General features: G+C 43.4%; 1 protein-coding gene across 1 annotated transcript in view; it reads right to left on the reverse strand.

Annotated features, from left to right (window-relative positions):
- The window catches only part of NEK2 (NIMA related kinase 2), a 35,377-nt gene extending 14,975 nt beyond the window's left edge, over positions 1 to 20,402 (reverse strand). Inside the window, exon 1 of the mRNA XM_068939781.1 lies at positions 20,134 to 20,402. The gene's annotated coding sequence lies outside the window, so the exon portion shown is untranslated. The remainder of the gene's footprint in view (positions 1 to 20,133) is intronic.
- Between the last annotated feature and the right edge of the window lie 237 nt (positions 20,403 to 20,639).

A 20,639-nucleotide genomic window follows, 5' to 3' on the forward strand; every position in this document is an offset into this window, starting at 1 on the left:
ACATGGAAAGAGGTTCACCAGTGCTCAGCTCCTGCTCCTGAGCCAATTACTTGATAAAGGTTGTCTTAGAGATCAGCAGTTGTTCCTGGGGAAGATCTCCTCCAAGTCCTCCGTAAGACACATCAGCATTGGAATGACGTGCCTGCCTGAAAGCCTCCAGTGCTGATGATGAAAGCCTTCAAACTGGTGAAACTTGTTCCATGGGTAAAAGGTGCTGGCTGCCTAAGTATCTTCTGGTGGGTGGCAGGCCCCAGGCTGCTGAAAGTCCCAGTTGCCTAAAAGACCTCTGCTGGGTGGAAGGCTCCTGGAGGTAGAGCAACCCCAGTGCTGTCTCCCTGTCTGTTCTGGAGAGTGCCTCCATGTGTCCTCTCATCCTTCAGTCTGGCAGTAACCTTGCCAACCTGCTGGGGGTCATGTGGAAGGGCAACATCTTGGATATCAAACTTCAAAAGACTGTCTGCTGAGACCATTGCTAAGCAAGTCCTAGGTTCTCATGCTGAAATTATGCCAACTTCCTGTTTTTCATGGGCATCTAAGACTGAAAATATGCTTATCTTTCGTGACAACCATCTGTTCATGTGGCTGGTAATTTGGTATATTCTGACTGGTAGCGTGTCAATGTTCTAGATAGCCTCCCTCCTGCCTGTGTTGCAATAGTAAATGTGAGCGTTGTGTGGCTGAGATTTTTATGCATGGTAGTGTTTTGGCACTGAAATGTGGCAGGAAGGAGCAGTCTGTAGGCTAGGACCACAGCTGTGCAAGCTTCTCCCCAGAGGCCTCCGCGTACTCACAGGGTCCTGAGTGAGCAGTCTGCAGTGCATGTCATGAAGCCTTGGGCACAGTTCTCAGCTGCAGGGCACACTCGAGACTTGCATTCTGAGCCTGACTGCCTGCTCCGAAACCCAGGAGCACTTCTGGGTATGAATGGTATCAACGGTTGAAGGGAGGGTGTCAAGAGGATGAGGCCAAACGATTTTCAGTGGTGCCCAGCGACAGGACAAGAGGCAACAGGCACAAACTGAAACAAAGGCAGTTGCGTCTGAACATAAGGAAAAACTTATTTACTGTGAGGGTGACAGAGCACTGGCACAGGTTGCCCAGAGAGGTTGTGGAGTCTCCTTCTCTGGAGATATTCAAAACCCACCTGGATGCGATCCTGTGCAAAGCGCTCTAGCTGACCCTGCTTGAGCGGGGGGGTTGGACTACATGATCTCCAGAGGTCCCTTCCAACCTCGGCCATTCTGTGATTCTGTAATGGTTAATGAATATGGCCTCGTGGTGCATATCAAGGCGTTTCTTAAAGAACCCCGAAGATCAAACAGCCTCAGTAGTCTTTTGCACTTTTAAATGGGATATGACTGCTACTTTGTGAAAGTCAATGAAAGGTCAACTTGAGAAAAACTGTAGTTATTACTTGTTACAACCCAGGCTCTTTCCCACGAGAGACTGCACGTAGCACATTGCAACACAGAAGATAATTCTGTAATTGTTCACAGCAACATTCAGCAAACAGCTTGTGCAAGACACTTAAGAGATTTCTATTCCCAGGGTAATATTTTCTGAAAGTTACTGAGCAGTATAGTTTTACATTGTTACCACACAAAAAAAAAAAAAAAAAAAAAAAAAAGATGCCCCTGTTCTTTTTGGAGTTTATCCCTATTTAAGTGATCTCAGTGCTGGAAATGTTTCTGAAGCTTTTCTTTCATCAGGATTATTTTGTGGCCTGGCAGAATTGCTTTAAATGCGAGCAGTAATTCTTCTTTGCCCTTGCTATCTGTCACTTCCAAAATACTCATCCACAACCAAGACGACCTGAGAGAGCCATCCCAGCAGCTTTTGATCTTTTTTTTTTTCTGGATCCTTCTCATTGTTTGGGAAGCCGAGGATGGTACACAACGTTGCAGCAATGTTACACAGTAGGGCTAGATATTGTTAGTTGCTACAGTACAAAGGAAACAGTGTGGGTAGTGACTGCTGACTCCTCCAACAGCCCACAATCCCCAAGTCTGAGAAGTTAAAAGAGGGTAACACTTACTGTGATATGCAACAAACAAATAGCTAAGGCCGCTGAGAATCTCCTCCGAATGTGAAATACGGTTTCAATACCTTACTCAGTTTTGGAGGGGGCTGAAGTAATAGCAATATCCACTATATTGTAGTGATATATTTGCAGGGATATCCAGAATATAGCTAGAAACATGCTCAACATGCAAGACTATTTTATTTGTACACTTTTCTCTAGTATCAGTATCATCTCAAGCTCAACTTGAACCCTCAGAAATCTATAATCATAATCTGAACTGGAATGTAAATTTTGTGGATCCAATTGATCTGCAATTATCCTCTCCATTTGTGCTTGAAAACAGAAAGAAAACTACTAGTATCGATAGTGTTGGCTATAACTTGTTCCAAAGAACCTGATTAGTTTTGTCTATATTTCTCTTAAAAGCTTACAGAATCACAGAATGGTTGAGGTTGGAAGGGACCTCTGGAGATCATCTGCTCAAGCAGGGTCACCTACAGCACGTTGCCCAGGACTGTGTCCAGACAGCTTTTGAATATCTCCAAGGATGAAGACTCCACAACCCCTCTGGGCAACCTGTTCCAGTGCTCTGTCACCCTCACAATAAAGACGTTTTTCCTCAGGTTCAGATGGACCTTCCTGTGTTTCAGTTTGTGCCCGTTGCCTCTCATCCTATTGCCGGGCACCACTGAAAAGAATCTGGCCTCATCGTCTTAACATCCTCCCTTCAGATACTTATACATGTTGGCAAGATCCCCCTCAAGTCTTCTCTTCTCCAGGTGAAGAGTCCCAGCTCCTTCAGCCTTTCCTCGTAGGAGAGATACTCCAGTCCCTTCATCATCTAAGCAGCCCTTTGCTGGAGTTGGTTTCTTGTACTGGGGAGCCCAGCACCAGACCCAGCACTCCAGGTGCAGCCTCACCAGGTCTAAGCAGAGGGGAAGGATCACCTCCCTCAACCTGCTGGCAATGCTCTGCCCAGTGCAGCCCAGCATACCTCCTTTGCTGCAAGGGCACATTGCTGGCTCATGGTCAACTTGTTATTCACCAGAACTCCCATGACTTTCTCCACAGAGCTACTTTCCAGCTGGTCAGTCCCCAGCCTGTGTTGGTGCATGGGGTTATTCCTCCCTAGGGGCAGGGCCATGCACTTCCCTTTACTGAACTTCACGAGGTTCCCCTCTGCCCATCTCTCCAGCCTGTCGAGGTCCCTCTGGATGGCAGCACAGCCCTCATCATGACAAAGGAGGAAGAGACAGAGCAGGCTCTGAAGTTCAAAAAGCAAGAGCAGCCACACAGTTTACTGATGATTAAATTAGAAACATGAGGAATTTTGTAGGAAATAGATGCAGTTTCAGCAACATAAAGAAGCAACCCTGATACAGGTTTGCAGTGCTAGCTAAAAATAACATTTTTGTGGTCAAATGCACATTTAGTTAATTAGATCATTTGATTCACAAACTGTATTAGTTCAAATAAATACATGCAGAGCTCATTCCCTTCTTGTCCTCAGGTGAGTACCCACATGGTTTAACCCCAGAGAAGGCAGCGGCCTCGCCTGAGCCCCTGAGGCGTGGCGCTCATCCCTCACCTCACATGAGGGCATGAAGTTCCTTACTGGCTGCCGTCCTGAGAATCTGCTAATTCAGTTTCTCCATGCCCTCCAGCTTATTCTCTCCAATCTGCTAATTCTGAAGTCCTGAGAGGTCAGCTAGTTAGGGTGTCCTCTGCTAGAGGTGATTATTATGCCAATCAATGATACTCCAAAGCTTGAATAGGCTGAAGCATTTAACGACCAGAAGTTACAATGCCACCTCCTAGAACTACTTCAGAGTGACCCAACAAATAAAATCTTTGCAAGAGTTGCTGCCTACAGAAAAGGTGATTCTCCCTCTGGCTGCAGGGAGCCACACAGCCACAACTACAAACCCACTGAAGAGAGCAAGGGAGATGGCAAAATCCATGGGATCTCTAAACTTCCTGCCAGGAGCTACAGGGGTTGTTCTGTCCTTGAGCAGACTGTACCGCTTGCACCTGGGCTCCCATTAGCTGTTTTCTCACCAGCTCCTGCTGAGACTCCTTTTTTTTTTAGCCAGGCACACAGAATGCTTAGGTAGCAAATTATTTGTATCTACTTGTAGGCAAACAGAGTAATTAGTGCAGACTATCAGCATAATTTCTAAGTTCACATTTGATCGCAATTTTAAGGACACTTTGCAAGATGGAGGATGACCACTAATCTGTGAAGCCTCTTACAGTAACGTCAGTAGTTTGACTTCAGAGGATAACCCAATTTTGGGGTAGTCACCCCAAGCATGTGATTCTTAAAAATTTAATTCTCTTTGTGCAATACTAATTCCACACCAGCAGCATGATAGACCAGACAGACCTAATAATTATCCACACTGCATGCATCTAGGCTAGTTCTGATATTAATGTAGAGATCCAGTATATTCAGCTTCATATTGCTTTGTAGAAAAGACTATTATATTAAACTCGTTCAGCACTGTTGGCCTCTTTATCTAAATCCCTAGCTGACTTTTTAGAGAGAGCCTGATTTGCACTTTTCTGTTTTCTCCTTTAATATGAGATGTTTCCACCAAGTTTCCCAAATTTCCATTTGGCAAGGTGGAGGATCCGAGAAGAGCTCATACAGAGCTTCGGGGAGGGGTCAGGATTTAAATGAACCAGCAACTCAATAGAGGCATCTAGAAACTGATTAAGGAAGAAACTGGGAAAGGTAGAACGCAGAGGACTCAGTTTCCCTTAGCTGTTGCCTTTTCAGTGTACGATTGTCTTTGCTTTCCTTCAGACATAATATGTGCACTAACTACAAACACAGAAAGAAAATTCTTTGGGGATTTTAACTCTAGCTAGGCATCTAAACGGAAATTGTTTCGTTCATTGAGAGGCTTAACACTCACAGTAATGTAACCTAATTTATCTGAGAGCCTAAACACATGCTTAGATTTTGTCTAAGGGTGTAAATGTTGAGACAAGTAGTATGGACTAGAGCACCTGATTGCACTGAGGTTCTTACTGTGCTGGATTCAAGAGGGAGCAGTGATAGTGCCATGGAGGAGCAAACAGCTTGCCTAGTGTCACGTAACAAGTTAAATGCTGGGCCAGAAATTGAGCTTGCTAATCCTGAATTTCAGTCTATTGTCCCGTCTACCACCTTACCGTTCCTCCCAAATCTAAGTGAAGTAACCTGAAAATGAATATTTACTCTGTAAATCTTAGGTCTCAGTCCAAATGTAGCCTCCACTCTACTTGTCCTCAAGCTTTGCCTGAAAGCTGGTATTTCCTAAATAAAAGGCTCCCTCTGTTTCTCTGTGTACGTAGTGGAGATGAAGTGACTATAGCAAGGATTGTTCCTCAGAGGATTTCCAAGATGCTCTTTGACCAAATGTTATTTGACATTTCCTTTGCAATCCTGCAAGGCTCCTCAGAGGGCTTGACTACCATCATTTCTGCCAAAGAAGCAAAGACACCGTTTCACTTCCCTCAAGCTAAACAGCGTATGATGGGCAACAATTCAGAATTAGTTTGACAATAATGGAGATGACAACTATTACTGTGAGGTATTTTGGCTATGAACACGGTCATCCTGTCCTGATTTTACCCCTCACTCCCTCTGGTTTTGGGAACCACAGTGCTAAGATCATTATGCCCCACAGAACTGCAGCGCCAGCATAAGACTGCACAGTGCATAGTACTCACAGGTCCATCAGAAGTGGCAGTTCCTTCTAAATAGGGGACCAGGACAGGGATGTAGAATAATTTTGGTCAGAAGGGATTTTTGGAGATCATGTGGTCCAACCCTCCAACTGACATCATAGCACATCCGAGGCTGTTTCCATTAGGAAACAGTTAGGAAAACATTTTATCTTTCCTTCTGACGCTTTTTCTACTAGCCATGCCCAAAACAAACGTCGATGAAAGGACGCGTTCTGTGCACAGTGATCAGAACAAATATTAGAGGTTTATTTTAAAATAAGCAAAATTCCATTCTTTCCAACACTGTATCATGCATTGAAGCTGGTATAGTTAAAAAAATAGACATCACTGGCTACAATTTCCAACACAGTATTAGCGGATCCCTTCCCTCGTCTGCAAAGATTTGTTTTAATAATCTGTGTATGTAATTCAGGCCTTGCAGTCCTGACAATGAGAGCATAAGCTTGAAATTATGAATGGCCTAGAGATAAGAAAACTGCTCTGCTATCTCTTTTTATCCCTCTTGAAACAGCCCCATTTCCCTTCCTCTTCTCCTGTCCTTTCTAAAAGGAAAGGGGATTTCAACCTACCTTGTCTGAGCTTGGTGCCTGCCACACCAGATACCTCTGCCCAGCAGGGAGATTTATCCCACCCACTCATCTTACTCACAGAAAGCCTAGCACAGAGCCGCTTTAGGCTCAGCGCCAGTTTTTCGGATCTGGCCTTTCGATCTCAACCTGCTCTACCGACTTTACAGCCTTCTACCAAGACCCAGTCTAAGGAGAGATACTGGCCTCTGAAGGACCCCAAATACGGCCAGTAGGCAAAGATGTGTGAGGACCAGCATTGCAAGCAAGGTGGGAGTGGGTAAGGTTGGGAAGAACAGGGTTTGACACGGCCCTACGTCCTAAGGAGCAGATCTCCTGCTCTTAACCTAAAAATGTACTAAGGTATTAACACAAGGTCTCAGCTCTATTCAAGTCGATAGATGCCTCATCTCTGACTTCAGCCTGAGTAGCTAGCACAGGCTTATTTTAGTAACTAGCTCTGTATTGTGGTGACAACAGTAAAAGTGCCATAATCTATAAAAATCACTTTAAGTCAGTAACCGAAAACTTTCAGGGAAATGGGGCTATCCTATATCAGGGCTTGGGGTTTCCATAAACTTCACTGCTACAAGAATAACAGAATTGCCTGCTTGGTTTAACAAGCAACATATTTGCTGCTTCCAGGCACCAGATGTTTTTTCAGTAGACTAAAGGCAGAATACATCATCCAGCTTCAGATTTAAATAAGTCCCTTCTTTCCTTTAAATCAGGACAACAGGAATGTCAGTGTTATCCACATGCTGCTGTATCAAATTCTGAGGCTTGTTTTTACTGAAACCCTGCTGTTTTTCCTGCGTAGCCGTGGGCAAGGGAGCTCAGCGGCTGTGTGTCGCTTCCCCCTCTCCGAAATAGAACGAGCACAGCTACCGGCTTCACAGCAGGCAGGTAACGATCAAGATTTTGACCTTTCGATGGGCTGCAGTATAAAAGAGCGAGACACTTTCATTAATAAAATTTTCATACATTTATCCCACGGTAATTTATTGCACGAGACAAGATTATTCCCCAAGGAAGTGTAGGAGGTGATCTTAGACTTTATTAAGTTGTTCTACAAGCAGTGCAGCTAACCAATATTGGACTCGGGCAGATTAGACCTCTCCTAAGCCCTGCTTCCCACTGCTTAATCTTAGCTTGGTTTCACACTCTCCTGAAATGCCCCTGGGGCAAAGACGGCCCAGGCAGCGGTCACTGTGCAGCCAGCCATAGACTGGCCAGCTGACCAAATTATATAAAATGTCTGAATTCTGCCTATTTTTTTTTCTCATGGGGGTCATAAGCTAGGCAGTCTGTCCTCCGTGCAGCTACCAGTTTTTACACACACAAACCCTCTTAGTACTGTATTTAAGACTTCTCCCTGATTTAAATGTAGCTGAATCTGGCCAACAGGTCTCACAGCTATCGGGCAGGGGAACAACAGATGGATCAACAACAAAAATGTTATTTTCTTAGGAAACTGGGAATGTTTCTCCCATCCCTAATGTGTGGGATGGAAATGCAACATTAAGACTCCCAGATAGCCTCCTGCTTTATGGTAATGAAATGTAGTACAATACTAAAAAGGTATTTTAATGTTTTAAAGATAATTTCCCTATGTTGTCACTACAGGGTTGAATCCTTTTCATGTCCTGGATAAGCATTGTGGAATATTATAACTTAACACGATCATTTCAACATCAAAATTATTTTGGTTTTAGGATAGCACACACCCCTATGGTATATTTCATTGTTAATTGCTAATATGGTATAGTGGATGGAGAAGATATTTTTGTCTATACGTTTCATCATTTAAAATGCCATATACAGATACACCACACTTCCAATGCCTTGCAGACATGAAGTATCCGTCATAATTTCAGAGATATCCCATTACAACTGAATCTAGCTATTTAGTCTTAAGAGCAGTTTCCCGTTAAGTCACACATTGATGAAAAATTGTAGGCAAAAAGAAAAGAAAAAGCCTGTTCTTTGGCCCGGCTAACTCCAGACAGACCAAATAGTTATTTTAAGGCATCTTGCTGTTCAGGAGAATGCTAGTATGGTGCATTTGTACTTATAGCATTAGCACTGGCATAGAGGTCAGAGGTAAGGAAGTCCATTTGTTTTCTGAGGGCTCTGAAGCATTGAATCTCTATCAAACATTGACCCCCGGTGCCATTTAAGCGCTTTTAATAGCAGGAGTGTGCTTTTATCTATGCTAACAGAGAGACCCAGGAAGGTCTACAGCTGTATGTATATAGGACAGAAGAGAGTAATGCTACTGTGAAAGGGCCACAGCAGTAAGGATCTTAGTTATCTCAAGCATCAATGTACAAATGTTGTTTATGGAGGTTAAGTGACAAGTTAGTGTGTCCAGTTGGATGTCACTAGTAACTCACCTCAGAAACACAGGACTGAGGCACAATTCAAACTGAGGTTTGAGCTCTGTCCTGAACTTCAGTGGATACAAATCACTATAATTTCTTATTTCTCTTACATTAATGTATCTAACAAAAATTGCCACTCAGTGACTTCCGCACATGTTCAGCCTAGACATACCCTGCAGCACACTTCCTGGGAGTTTCATGCTTTGCTTCTGTATATTGTGTTAGAGAAGCTAAAAATGGCTTCTTAGCTCTCTATAGGTCATTGTCACTACAAGGATATAAGCTGAATAAGATTGTAGGAAGAGGCAGTATCTTTTATTATTGGTCTCATAAAATACATTTCTTTTCCCCACAGTCTTTTCCTAATGTTTTTAACGGAAAAACACACTACAAGGTTGGGATATGATTCCTAATTAACAAGGAGGGCCTCAAAATTCTTCTGCCTAAGATGTGCTGGGCTGCACTGCACTAAACCCTCAGCTTTAATTCAATGACTTCAGTCAGAGCATGACCATTTGCTGGGAGCTTCTCAGTGGTACAGATCACTGCATTCTGCGCAGCTTCTAGGGAGCCAGGCAATCTGGTCGCCTGCTAGCTCACATTGACAGCTTAGCCTGAAAGGTCCGACTCTTGAAATGAAAAACGCAGCTGAAAATTTCTGCTTTAGCTGTCTGCAGCATGTGAAAAATAGCCATGTTCGCTAGTACTCGTGGCTGGTATAGAAGGCACACCAGAGGACGTTACGGAACAGAAAGGAAGCATGTTTCTACATAGAGATGGTAAAATTCCTACTTATCCCTATGGAGAAATTTGCCTCTGCTTAGGGAACACCAGATAGCACTCAAGAAGATAAAAAGGTTAAAGAAAGTTTAAAAAACTAACCGCACTGAAATATAAAGTCCTCTCCAGCCCTCTGAAGGAGACGTTTCCACGGGTAGCAAGACCATAGCCAGACCGATACTGCAACCTTAGCACTGGTGTACTGCAGTATTGATAATGAAAGCATCGCGACTTGAGATGTAGAGCGAGCATAAGGTATCAATATCTAGGATTTGAGGACACACAGCATATGGTACCATGGGACTTACTACAGGGAGAGAGGAAGCCTAGAAGATCTACTCTAAGGTTTAGGACCCCAAGTAAGTTTAAATCCCACTTTAGATTGCGTCCTTGGTCCTGTGTTTCTGAGATGAAAGTCACATTGGTCACATCCAACCGGACACACTGACCTGTCACCTAACCTCTACAATTTCCCTGTAGACGTTACTTAAATGGGACAGTAGTTCAGGGTATGTAGTCATCAGGAACTGAGTTACTGCAGCATAAAGAGCGAGGGCCCTCACCCCCGAGCAGTTCTGGGGCTCAGGCGGCGCTGGCTGCAGGCTGCGTCCTCCCTGCGGGCTGGACCCACCTGACAGCTCAGTCCTGCCTCCTGCCCGCGTCTCGGCAGACTCCTGCCCTTTCTCTCCTGCTGTCTCTAGTGTTCGTCCATTCCCTCCACAAGCTATTTCAGCTTATTGGGCTGGCAGAAAACTGTTAGTTCTGGTTTGGGTGGGCATAAGGTTTTTGTTAGCTTAATGAACTGAATCAACTCTCAGATCGGCTGGTTTCTTCACTGAACTTCAACCTATATTTTTTTTTTTACTGAAAAAGATGAGTGTTCGCGCAGTCCCTTAAGGCATTTCACGTGCAGGGACAGTAATCTACAGAAGAAGGGCAGTAATGAAGAGCTTGGATCCATAATTTTATAAAGAGCCTAAAGCAGAACAGAAAGGTTGATGTGGTTACGCCCTTAAACGGGGACAGTGCATTAGACAAGTCTATAGCGAGCAGAAACGCAAGTAAACAAAAAATATATAGAAAGCGTTTAGACAAACAATAAAGAACGGAGCCCTTGATGTAGCAAGATACTTGCATATATGAAATTAGTCCCCAGCAGATCTATACAATTGTCAGCATTATTCAGAGCAGAAAATCAAAGTACAGGGAGGCAAAGTCCCTCGGTAGCCAGGGGGGCACGGCTTCCAAGTCTCTGCCAGTGCCAGGCCAGCGCTCTGACGGCCAGGCTTCACGTGCTGCTTTAAATAATGAAGTGGTCTCCAGGATTTCAGTGACAAAATCAATAGCCCCCTGATGAACTGGGCCTTTCATTTCCCTTTTTTCACCCCTTTCCTTGTTTTTGGTCTCTGACTCTCTGTAGGGATATTAAATATGTTTCGAGGTTTCAGGTAAATTGGGAGCATTTTCATTTTTAATTAGTAGACAGACATCAGAGGACCTGACCCCTTTTATAATAACCGGAAGGGTTGGGTAATTGAGGTCTGAGTAGTCAAGGTCAAAATATGTTGCTTAATGTACATCTTACAGTTATCTAATATTGACTTTTTAACATCATAGCTATTAAGCTACAAAATCTTCAGGCCCAAAGATGTCATTGTTTTCTATAAACCAATTAATAGATGGGTTTTGTAAATTGAAAACGTATTAATACAGCATAACATTTCACGTAGCAGCGGTGCATCTCCTCATATTTAGGTCTGTACACATTAGCAATAATACTTAGGATAAAGCTGCTTTCGTCTTTAATACAGGATCTGTTATGTCATGAAAGTCTCAATGTCTGCAACACAAGCACATTTACATAAGGATGCTTCATCCACAGTACCTATCAGTACGCCCTGGTCAGCAGGATGGGAGGCATACACTAACAGGGATGAATGTCCTGTTAATACAGCGCGTCAGAGCTGTGAAAAGACACCCCCAGGAATATTGGTCCAAGGAGTAGATGACCTGATTTTCTTAAGGTGATGTTCAGATTCTCACTAAAAGCAAGAAAGAGAGCATCCCTGTTTCCTTATACTAAGCCTTTTTCAAAGCTTGACGTAATTTGTCCGAGCAGGTTATTATACCATTATAATAACTCTTAACTCTTGGTGTTACTTCTGCACTAACACTTGTAGGAGAGAAGAGGGCCAAACTGGTCTCCATGCAGAGCTGCACGATAGCACCATTTCGAGTAAAGATACACATCTTATCACAGTACAGCCAGTACATTTGGAGACTTAGTAGGAACACTGGACCATAAGTCCAGTGCAAAATGAGAGTGTTTCCACACACTTGAAATAGTTTTAACTAAACCGTTGTAAGCTTGTACATCATAACTTCTACAAAGGTGTTTCCTATCTTTGACATTCAAATTGACCGCCTCAATCCAATAATTATTTTTCTTAGGATCTATGGAAAGAACAAGTTAAGAGTAAGGTGTATATATCAGAAAACAGGAAAAGGCAGCATGAGACGCATCGTAATACAAACACCATGGGTCCCCTAGCAAGCAACAGTTCAAGAGGGCAGGCCAGAGAGTTTAATTTGCTGCTGGATGGGCAACCCATAAAGGCAAGTACCGACTACTGTGCCATAACCTTACTAGTCTTCAGCAGCGAGCTCACCACAACCTTGCCCTATAGCCTGTTTGTTTTTTCTTCTCTGCAATTTTCTTCTTCTCCTAATTTTGGCAAAACTCCCCTAGTGGTAATGATGATGGGAGCATTGCTACAAACAAGACTACTGGCCCTTTATTCATCAGGTTGCCTAAACCTGAGCTGAGTCAGGTGCTAAAGTGGTTAAAACCATTGCATCAAGGTGTTGGTTCACGATCCCACCTGGATTTAATTAGGACAGTGGAGAAATTTACCCTCCTCTAGCTCTGCGGTGGTAATGGCTTTGGCCTGTGCAGTTAGATCTGACGGGGGCCGTTAGCCAGCCCTCTGACTCCTCAATTCTTGGCTTGGTGCATTAAGACAGATCAGTATTAATATTGATTAATGCCCATTCCAGTTAATGTGCCACACACTGACTGCCACATTTGGAGGCATACTGCCTATTTACAGCTTTTTAACATGATCACCACCAGCATACAGGCTGGTAAACTCTTCCTCTGCTGCAGATAAGTCAGATGAAGACCATGAATTAGAGCCTTCAGGACCTCCGGCCAGAGGGGAGTTTGGGGGGTTACCTGTACTGCAGATAGAAAAGGCATGATGAGAGCAGCCAGCCTCAGAGAGTGCTTTTCACTGGCTGCACATGCTGCAAGGAACTGATTGGTTGCAGACTGGTTTTCAAACGCTAGCCAGTGAGGTGCACTGCAGCTTACTTTGAGCTACTGTGTTTGAATCTTCTCTGAGACCAGCTGTGTCTAAGCAATACTCTTCCAGAGGGCATCTCACCCAAGCTCAGCCACCAGGCGTCCCAACTGCAGCCACGGAGGTCAGCTTTTAAATTCATTCCCCCCGAAACATCTCCTGTCGAGAAAGTCATGACACAACGTAAACCAGGAATGAAATCTGAACAGGTTTGCTAGCCCTAACATTTACTCTATACATAGGTAACGCTACTCCTAGAATCCTACTGACTTAAAAACAAACACACACACACAAATTATGCTCTTATAAAGCACGGGAAGAAAAAAAAAAAAAAAGACTTTCCAGTAGAGTGCAAAAATGCAATGCATCTCTCACAACACGTTTACTCATCACCTTAAACTGAAAAGCTGAATATGCCACTTTTCTTTTTAGTTTTACCACACATGCACTTACTCCCTCCTCTTTCCTCTTTTGTTGTTGGCAAACATTAAAGCAAATTGAAATTGCTAAGCATCCTTCTAGGGCTTTCTTGTAGCTAAGTGAGATGACTGAAGAGAAGTACCCTCCCATCTCCTTACTTTCTGCATTACGTGGTGCAGTCTTGAGATAAGCAAGTGAGCTTTCTCCTTACGTGATGCTTAAGCCTGAGCCATTACTAGCTAAAAACCCAGTGAGGTTTCTGTCAGCAGAGTTGTGCCTCAGCTCTGGGAAAGCACATGGATGGGCACAAAATGAGGCTAACGAGAGAGCAGCTTCTGGCTGGCTATTTAGCTGCAACATTTGTTGTAAAACCTCTCAGTGATCCCTTGAGCCCAAGCTCAAAGTCTCATAGCTATTGGTCTGAGAAATTTCCATCTGGATTATCACAACAAGCACTGTAGATGCTGAGCTAGCACCACACAAGCCTGGGCCTCTGTAATAAATTCAGCCGAGAGTCAGTTCAGCAAATACCTGACAACTACCATAGATCAGGTGAACGTAACATAGTAGCCTGCTGCATCACTGGAGAAAACTAGTCCGAGTCTGACCTGCCTTTTGAAATAAGGAGCGTGTCTAGTTCAAAATCTCAGCATAGATGTCATAATCCTCTTATTTATACCTTTTTAGAGGGGGTGAAGGACTCTTAATAGTTCAACACCAGAAACTTCCACTGACGATACAGGTTGGAAGAAGGGTATTCAGTACCCCGGAGCACTGAGGTAGCAGAGCTCCCGCAGGACCACCGCAGCCTGGGCCACACCGCTATTCTGCACTGTCTAGTAAGGGACTAGAGGATCCAGGTGCAGCTGGTGGCTACTGGCTTTCATCTCAGAGACATTCCCCAACCTTCAAATGGAAAATGGATAGAAATAGCAGGTTTCTCCGCAGATAGGGTAGGTAATTTCCCGAAGGATCTGACATTTACATGCACTCAGTGGAGGCAATTAGCATCTTAAAAGAACTGCAGACCTTGCCAACAGTCAAGATCCTCCCACCGACCAGCCTCACCAGTGACTTTTGGGGCAACTCTTTGTTCGGAGCACAAAGCACAGGCAACGGGCAGCAGGCAGACCCAGACCCCGACCTTCCGCACAGCTGAAGCCTTCACCTTATCCTGCACCTGCAACTTCATTTTCCGTGTGCTCCTAAGCTGCCTATTTTAAATGGAAAACAGGATCTTGGGCATGAAATAGCTATCGAAACGTTAAATCACCCAGTTTTTGGTTCTGTAGGGATTTGCTTGACTTATCACATGCCGAGGAAAGAGCAGCACGATTCAAATCAGACCCAGTTTAGCTTTTTCTGATATTAACACTGCGTTCTGATGTAGGAAAGATCCTGGCCTAAGTCTCATCTAAAAAAGCTATAAAATCTAACAAGGGATTAAAATGTAAATCATTCTTATAAATTCCTCTAGGATACTGGGATTCATCCCATTTTTCTGGCTAAGATTCATCATCAGCAAGTATTTTGCCACACCAATGCGTGGGCTACAAATTATTCTGCCAGCGCACATCGCACAGTGGGGGTGCCCTTCGTTATCCTTTCACCCCCCTGCAAAAATGTACTGGAACGCCGGGATCTACCGGAGCGCTCCGGTGTTTTGAATCATCACATCTCCGAGGAGACAGTGCCCTGACGTCATCCAGTCATTCCGGAAACACATGCAGCTTTTGTCAAGTGGGCAATAAAAGCAAATTAAATGAAAAAAGTTTTCTAAAGGTTTTATAAAGAGGTAGTAAAAAAAAAAATCACATTTACTTTTCTTATCCAATCGAGAAGACATCTTTTCAAGGGAGAGGTATTAATTCGACAAACTGTGGGTGCTGGGCCTACCCACTTAACCTAGTGCATGTTCTTGCTAGACTGCATTTGCAGAGACGCCCCTTTCAATCTCCACCCTTTTCTGAATGGGATTTAATGACTATTGAAACACCCTAAGTCTGCCTTCCCATCTCTCAAGAAGTGCAAAGTTGCTTTGACTTTCCTACTGCTGAGCTTTTGTCTGTCCTCAGCTTTTCAAAAATGCCGATGTTTTTCTGGCAAAAGGGAGGTATCATCGCCTATGTTTGATTTAAGTATTAGCAGTAAGTGAGCATGGAAGGCAGATAAGAGAATACGCAAATCTCAGTGTGAAGTCTTTCTATGCAGTGAACATATATTTTGCATAAACATGTAAATCAACCCCTACTCCTTATACAAATACATACCCAAGACTACTGCACGCATGTTATTAATACCTGTTAATGAAGGCCTATGTATCAATTATTAATCACAATAATAGGTGATTATTAATCACAACAGGTAATTATTAATCACAACAATAGGAAAAAACTGATACACCACTTTGTCTCTGAGGAATACCTTAACAGCAGTGATCTAAAAATGTAGGGTCCCATTTCAAAGACTTTTTTTTTTTTGATTTGAAGACCATAGTCTTTCTGGGAAAAAAGAATCCTTGTACTATCTTGAATCTTGGTGTTAATTTGATTCAGGGAGATATGGGTGTTAAATAAAGCATTTTGGATTAACAGCATTTAATCCCTTCACCAAATCACGATGTCACTCTTGCGATCGTAATGATTACAATACAACAAGAATCAAAATTAAAGCCACCCCAAGCACCCCAAGCAATAGGACACATTGCCAAGAGCCAGGAGCGGATTCTCAGCTGTATCACAAGCTAGGGGTCCTCAGGGTCAGGCGCAGGAGCCTTGTCGGCTGCGGCTGCTCTGGTTTAGTTTCAGTCTGTAGTTCATGGAACCGCTATGTGCTGCCGCCCTCAGAGCCCTCGCTCGCTCATTTAGTGCTATTTACAGGAATTACAACATAATTGGCCAACATACAGATTAGGCCTCTGTGATTCCTTACAACAATGAACTATCTTGAAAGAATCCCTGAACAAGTCCCAACATTAGCTTCAGGGCCCTTTTGCTAGTTTATGACATACAGGAAGACCCATCAAGCAGCAGTTCTCTACTCTCCCATTTTTTACTGTTGTTGTTGTTTCTTAAACCATTGCATTCTTAAGCTTCAATAGCAGATGATGCCTCAATTAGAAGGAATAAGTATAGTTAACTGTTAGCAAGATATATTTTCTCTCCCTCGTGATTTACAGACACTGAAGTGTTAAAAAAGAAAAAAAAATCTGTTATTTTACTGAATTTCTTAGGTGGGTGTCACACTTGTATGTTACCTTGTCATCATAACACATCCTTCTGATATCAGGTAAGGGTTGTTGTCATAACCTGGAGGCTTCCTAGTTTCCCACTGCGCTGCAGAGCAAGGAACTTTTTGTTCCTGCAGTTTTGTTCATTTCGCTGCAGCTCTTGCCTTACTAACTATACGGCTTACTCCTGACTCATCTTCTGAGCTTACAAAATACAAGATAAAAATAGATTATTGTTCTATCTAAATTCCCATAATCCTTGTGGTCATTAAAAATAAAGTCATGCAACTGTTCTTAGTCAGGATTGCACTAATTAGTGCAATTGGTACTTCTGACCTTGCGATATCTACCTTTAACACGCTCCTGTTTGCAGTGCTGCCTGCCTTGCCACATACAGCATAGATAATGCTGCCTTAAACAACAGAGTGCCTGCGAGACATGCATGCAAACCAGAAAATTGGTCAGGAACCTTTTGCATAGCAATATACGTAGTTTATTCACATCCTCAATCTATGGCTTACTTGAATGTTTTGGCAGTAGATTCTTGCTGTATCTGCTGACATATTTACCATTTGATTTATCTACATTTCACTGGAGTCAGGACACCGCTGATGTAAATCCCTTAATAAGTTTAATCCCTCCCCATCAAGCTGTAATTAAATAAGTTATACTGATAGGACAATCAACTCTCTGAATATTATAACAAAAAGCGTAAGCAACAGGGGGCTTATGATGCAGGTCATGAACACACAATAACAAGAGCAGGAATTTAAACAGTTAATTTAGATTAGTTCAGAGAAATCCTCAATCATTGCAGACTTGACAGAGTTATACAAACCCAGCAAAGGTAGAGAGAAATAAGGCAGGGATTTTTTTTTTTAAAAACTTCTCTCATAAGGCAGGAGGGAAGGAACCACCAGTGCAACAAAGATAGGACATTCATAACTAATGAGGCTTTTTTGAGACCGAGTAGACTTTGAAAAATGCTTACAAGTAGCCTGCTGGACTCGTTAAGCTCCCTGAGCTCAAAAATGCATCAGGGCTACAAAACAAAACAGGGGCACTGAAGAAGCTAAATAAAAAGAAAACAAAGCAGGGATATAAATTTCAATGTGTCAGACGTAAGGCAGCCTCTGATGGAAAGGTTAGGAAGAAAATTCCTATATATAGGCAGGTTATTTCATGCTTGTCCACTCCAGGGATCCTTCCAACTTTCCCTGAGGCACTTGTACTGGCTGCTTTTGGTAAGAGAATAATGGTTCAGATCCGGATCTGAAGTCCAATTCACTATGCAATTCCTGTAATATGTGTTTAGATAATGAATGAAGCCATTTTAATAGCTATTCTCAATGTAAGAACTACTGAGTAGTCTTAAAAATTGTTTTTGAATTTGTGGCTATCTCTTGCAGGATCAAGGGCTTTGTAAGCCCCAGAGCAGACATGTTGTGTTGGGAAGTCAAAGCCTACAAAAGAATTGGCCATCTGGCTACTAATAAAGTTGTTAAGTTCTCTAGACTTTCAGGCCAGAAAGGATCATGACAACCATCTACTCTAATTACCTGCATACTCTAATTACCTGCATAATGTAGGCCACAACCTCCCATAGCAATTAGGCTAAACAGTGCCTACTTCTATTTCAGCTCCCTGGTAAAACATTTAACAGTTTTGACTTCCAGACTGAAGGGATGGAGGACTCATCCCATACCCAAGTCAGGGCTCTCCCCTAAACGGAGGGAACTTGGCTCATTCTGAACTCAGCTACGTTCTGCACCGAACCACTGAGTCTTAAACCTTTTCCTCCAGACCAGAATTCATGACTCAGTACCCAGAGAGTACTCGTACATACTAGATCTGTATTTTACTTTCCTTTGGGCAAACTAAGGAGACTGGACTCCTTTCTTCTTCCACTGAAAGAGGTTTTTCAGATTACTCTTGTAATTTTAATTGGCTCACAGACTCGGTCACTGTTTGCCAGTCTCTCAACTCTTTGTGGCGTCACTCCCTTGTGGGGTAATTTCTCTTCAAAGAGCCTCCATCTATTCCTTGCTGCCAGATCCTTCGCCTCTGACAGGTGCTGTCAAGCACAGCCCTTAATAGGTGATTTGAACTCCTCAGTGACTTGTCCTCATACATTTTTTTCATTCTACCACTTTGTTATTTATTTGTATTTGATTTCGTGTTAGCTTTTTCTTCCTTAAATAAAAATTTGAGCAGTATTTATTCTGCTGCATCAGATGTTAGCACTAGCTATCTTTGAAGTTCCAGATATATCATTCTCTAGGCTCATGAGGAAATCTTCATCAAACCAACTGGCTAACTCAGTACAAAAATAGACTGACACCAGGAAGGACAACCAACCGTAAAAGACCTATTTTCTTATTCCACATAGAAAATTTAAGGATTTAAGGAGATTTTAAGTACTAATGGATTCTACCTATAGAGAGATATTAATAAGCAAGCTTTTTTTTTGCTTGTTTTACTTTGAGAGCGCAGGAACTAAAGCACATAACGTGCCCGAGTCTCAGACACCCGTTTTTACCCTCGCTTGCCCCCAGTTCACTGCGATCACCGTTCTTACAGCTATGGCCATTAGTCTGCAGCTTCTTTTAGAAGCAGCCAATTCACAATCAGCTAGAAAGTCAGGTGTTCGTATGCCAAATGGGCTGTGTGCGCTGCTTCGATGCCAAGCTCACACCAGGCTCGGATGTCAGATGGGGGAAGAAAAGAGACAGACACCTGGAACGGACTGAACCTAACAGCAGAAATTGCCCTGTGCCACTGAAATAGCCTGCAACAGGACTTTGAGCGCATTTCACACGGTAAATTTTTTTAAGTTGGCAAGAGACTAATCTTGCTACGCAGGAGCGTGCACACATGACGCGACACGACATTAAGACCTTTTTAAAGTAAAAATACAAGATGGAGTCCCGAGAGAGAAAAATTTATTGACTTAGATCTGATCAGCATGTCACGATATGCTCACAACTCATACAGCTGACACTCTTAGAGCCAAGAGAGGGTTTTTTTTTTTTTTTTTTTAAAAATACAACTTTCTTTCCAGCAGGAAGGTTTTTTTTTTTTTTCTTTTTTTAAAATCAAACATTTCATTACTAGGCAGGAATTAAAAACAATGGCTTTTTCAGTATGACAACACAGCTGGTCAGCACTGGCTCTGCCCCCAGCGCCTGAGACCCAGGTTTCAAGGTTTGCCTCCCACTTTCTCCCTCCCCCTCCCCGTTCCTCCCCTCCCCACACACACACAGGAAAACACTACTCAGAAAACCAAGACAAAACCCAGCAGGGAAACAGAGAGGTAGATGTAACTACGACCCTCGCACTGTTTTGCGAGTTGTGCAAGATGTCTCACTATGCTCCAAAAAGTTCGTTTTTCGTCACACGTTGCAGTATTATATCTCAGTAGTCTAAACTAAAAGTGACGCTGAACTAAGAGCTACTGCTGAGAGAGAGAGTCCAGGGCCACAGAACGAAGGGGGCTGCTTCGCGCCGTATCGCTTTGCCTAGCTGGAGATGTTTAAAACCAGACTGCTCTGCAGAAAAACCACACAGAAAATACACACGCACGCACGCACGCAGGATGACTACAGCCTTGCTTGCAAAAGGTCGTATTCACCTCTTCCAGAAGGGTGGCAGTCCGTGCTCGGTGTGGGCCCAGGGTCTGGGGTTTCCGTGCCCTCAGCTCGCAGGAAGGTGCCGCGGGGAAGCGGCGGCGGGAGCCCCAGCACCGCCTGCGGCGGGGGCTGGCGCGAGGCCTGCAGAGCTGCTCCGTCCTCCCCTCACCCCGTCTGGTGCTCACACGCTCAGCTTTGCTCTTCCCGAGAGCTCTGTAAGCAACGTTTAGCTATAACCTGAATAAACGTTCAAGCTGTATGGTGAACTGAAGTGTTATTTTACCATTTGTTGTGTTTATGGTAAGCACAGTAGATGCTCTGCATCATTATGTATAAACACAGTAAACAAACCCTCAGAAGAAAAATCGTCTCAGTTATTAAGGGTTAGAAGCACACGAAATCTTGGAGGAAAAAAAAAAAATTCAACTTGGCCACACAAAAAAATGGGCCGGGGGGGGGGGGGGCACCTAATAATCTCTGCAGAGAAATGCATCTTCTGCTATCTGTC

This window comes from Struthio camelus, chromosome 3 (assembly GCF_040807025.1).
Source record: "Struthio camelus isolate bStrCam1 chromosome 3, bStrCam1.hap1, whole genome shotgun sequence".
NCBI classification, from domain to species: domain Eukaryota; kingdom Metazoa; phylum Chordata; class Aves; order Struthioniformes; family Struthionidae; genus Struthio; species Struthio camelus.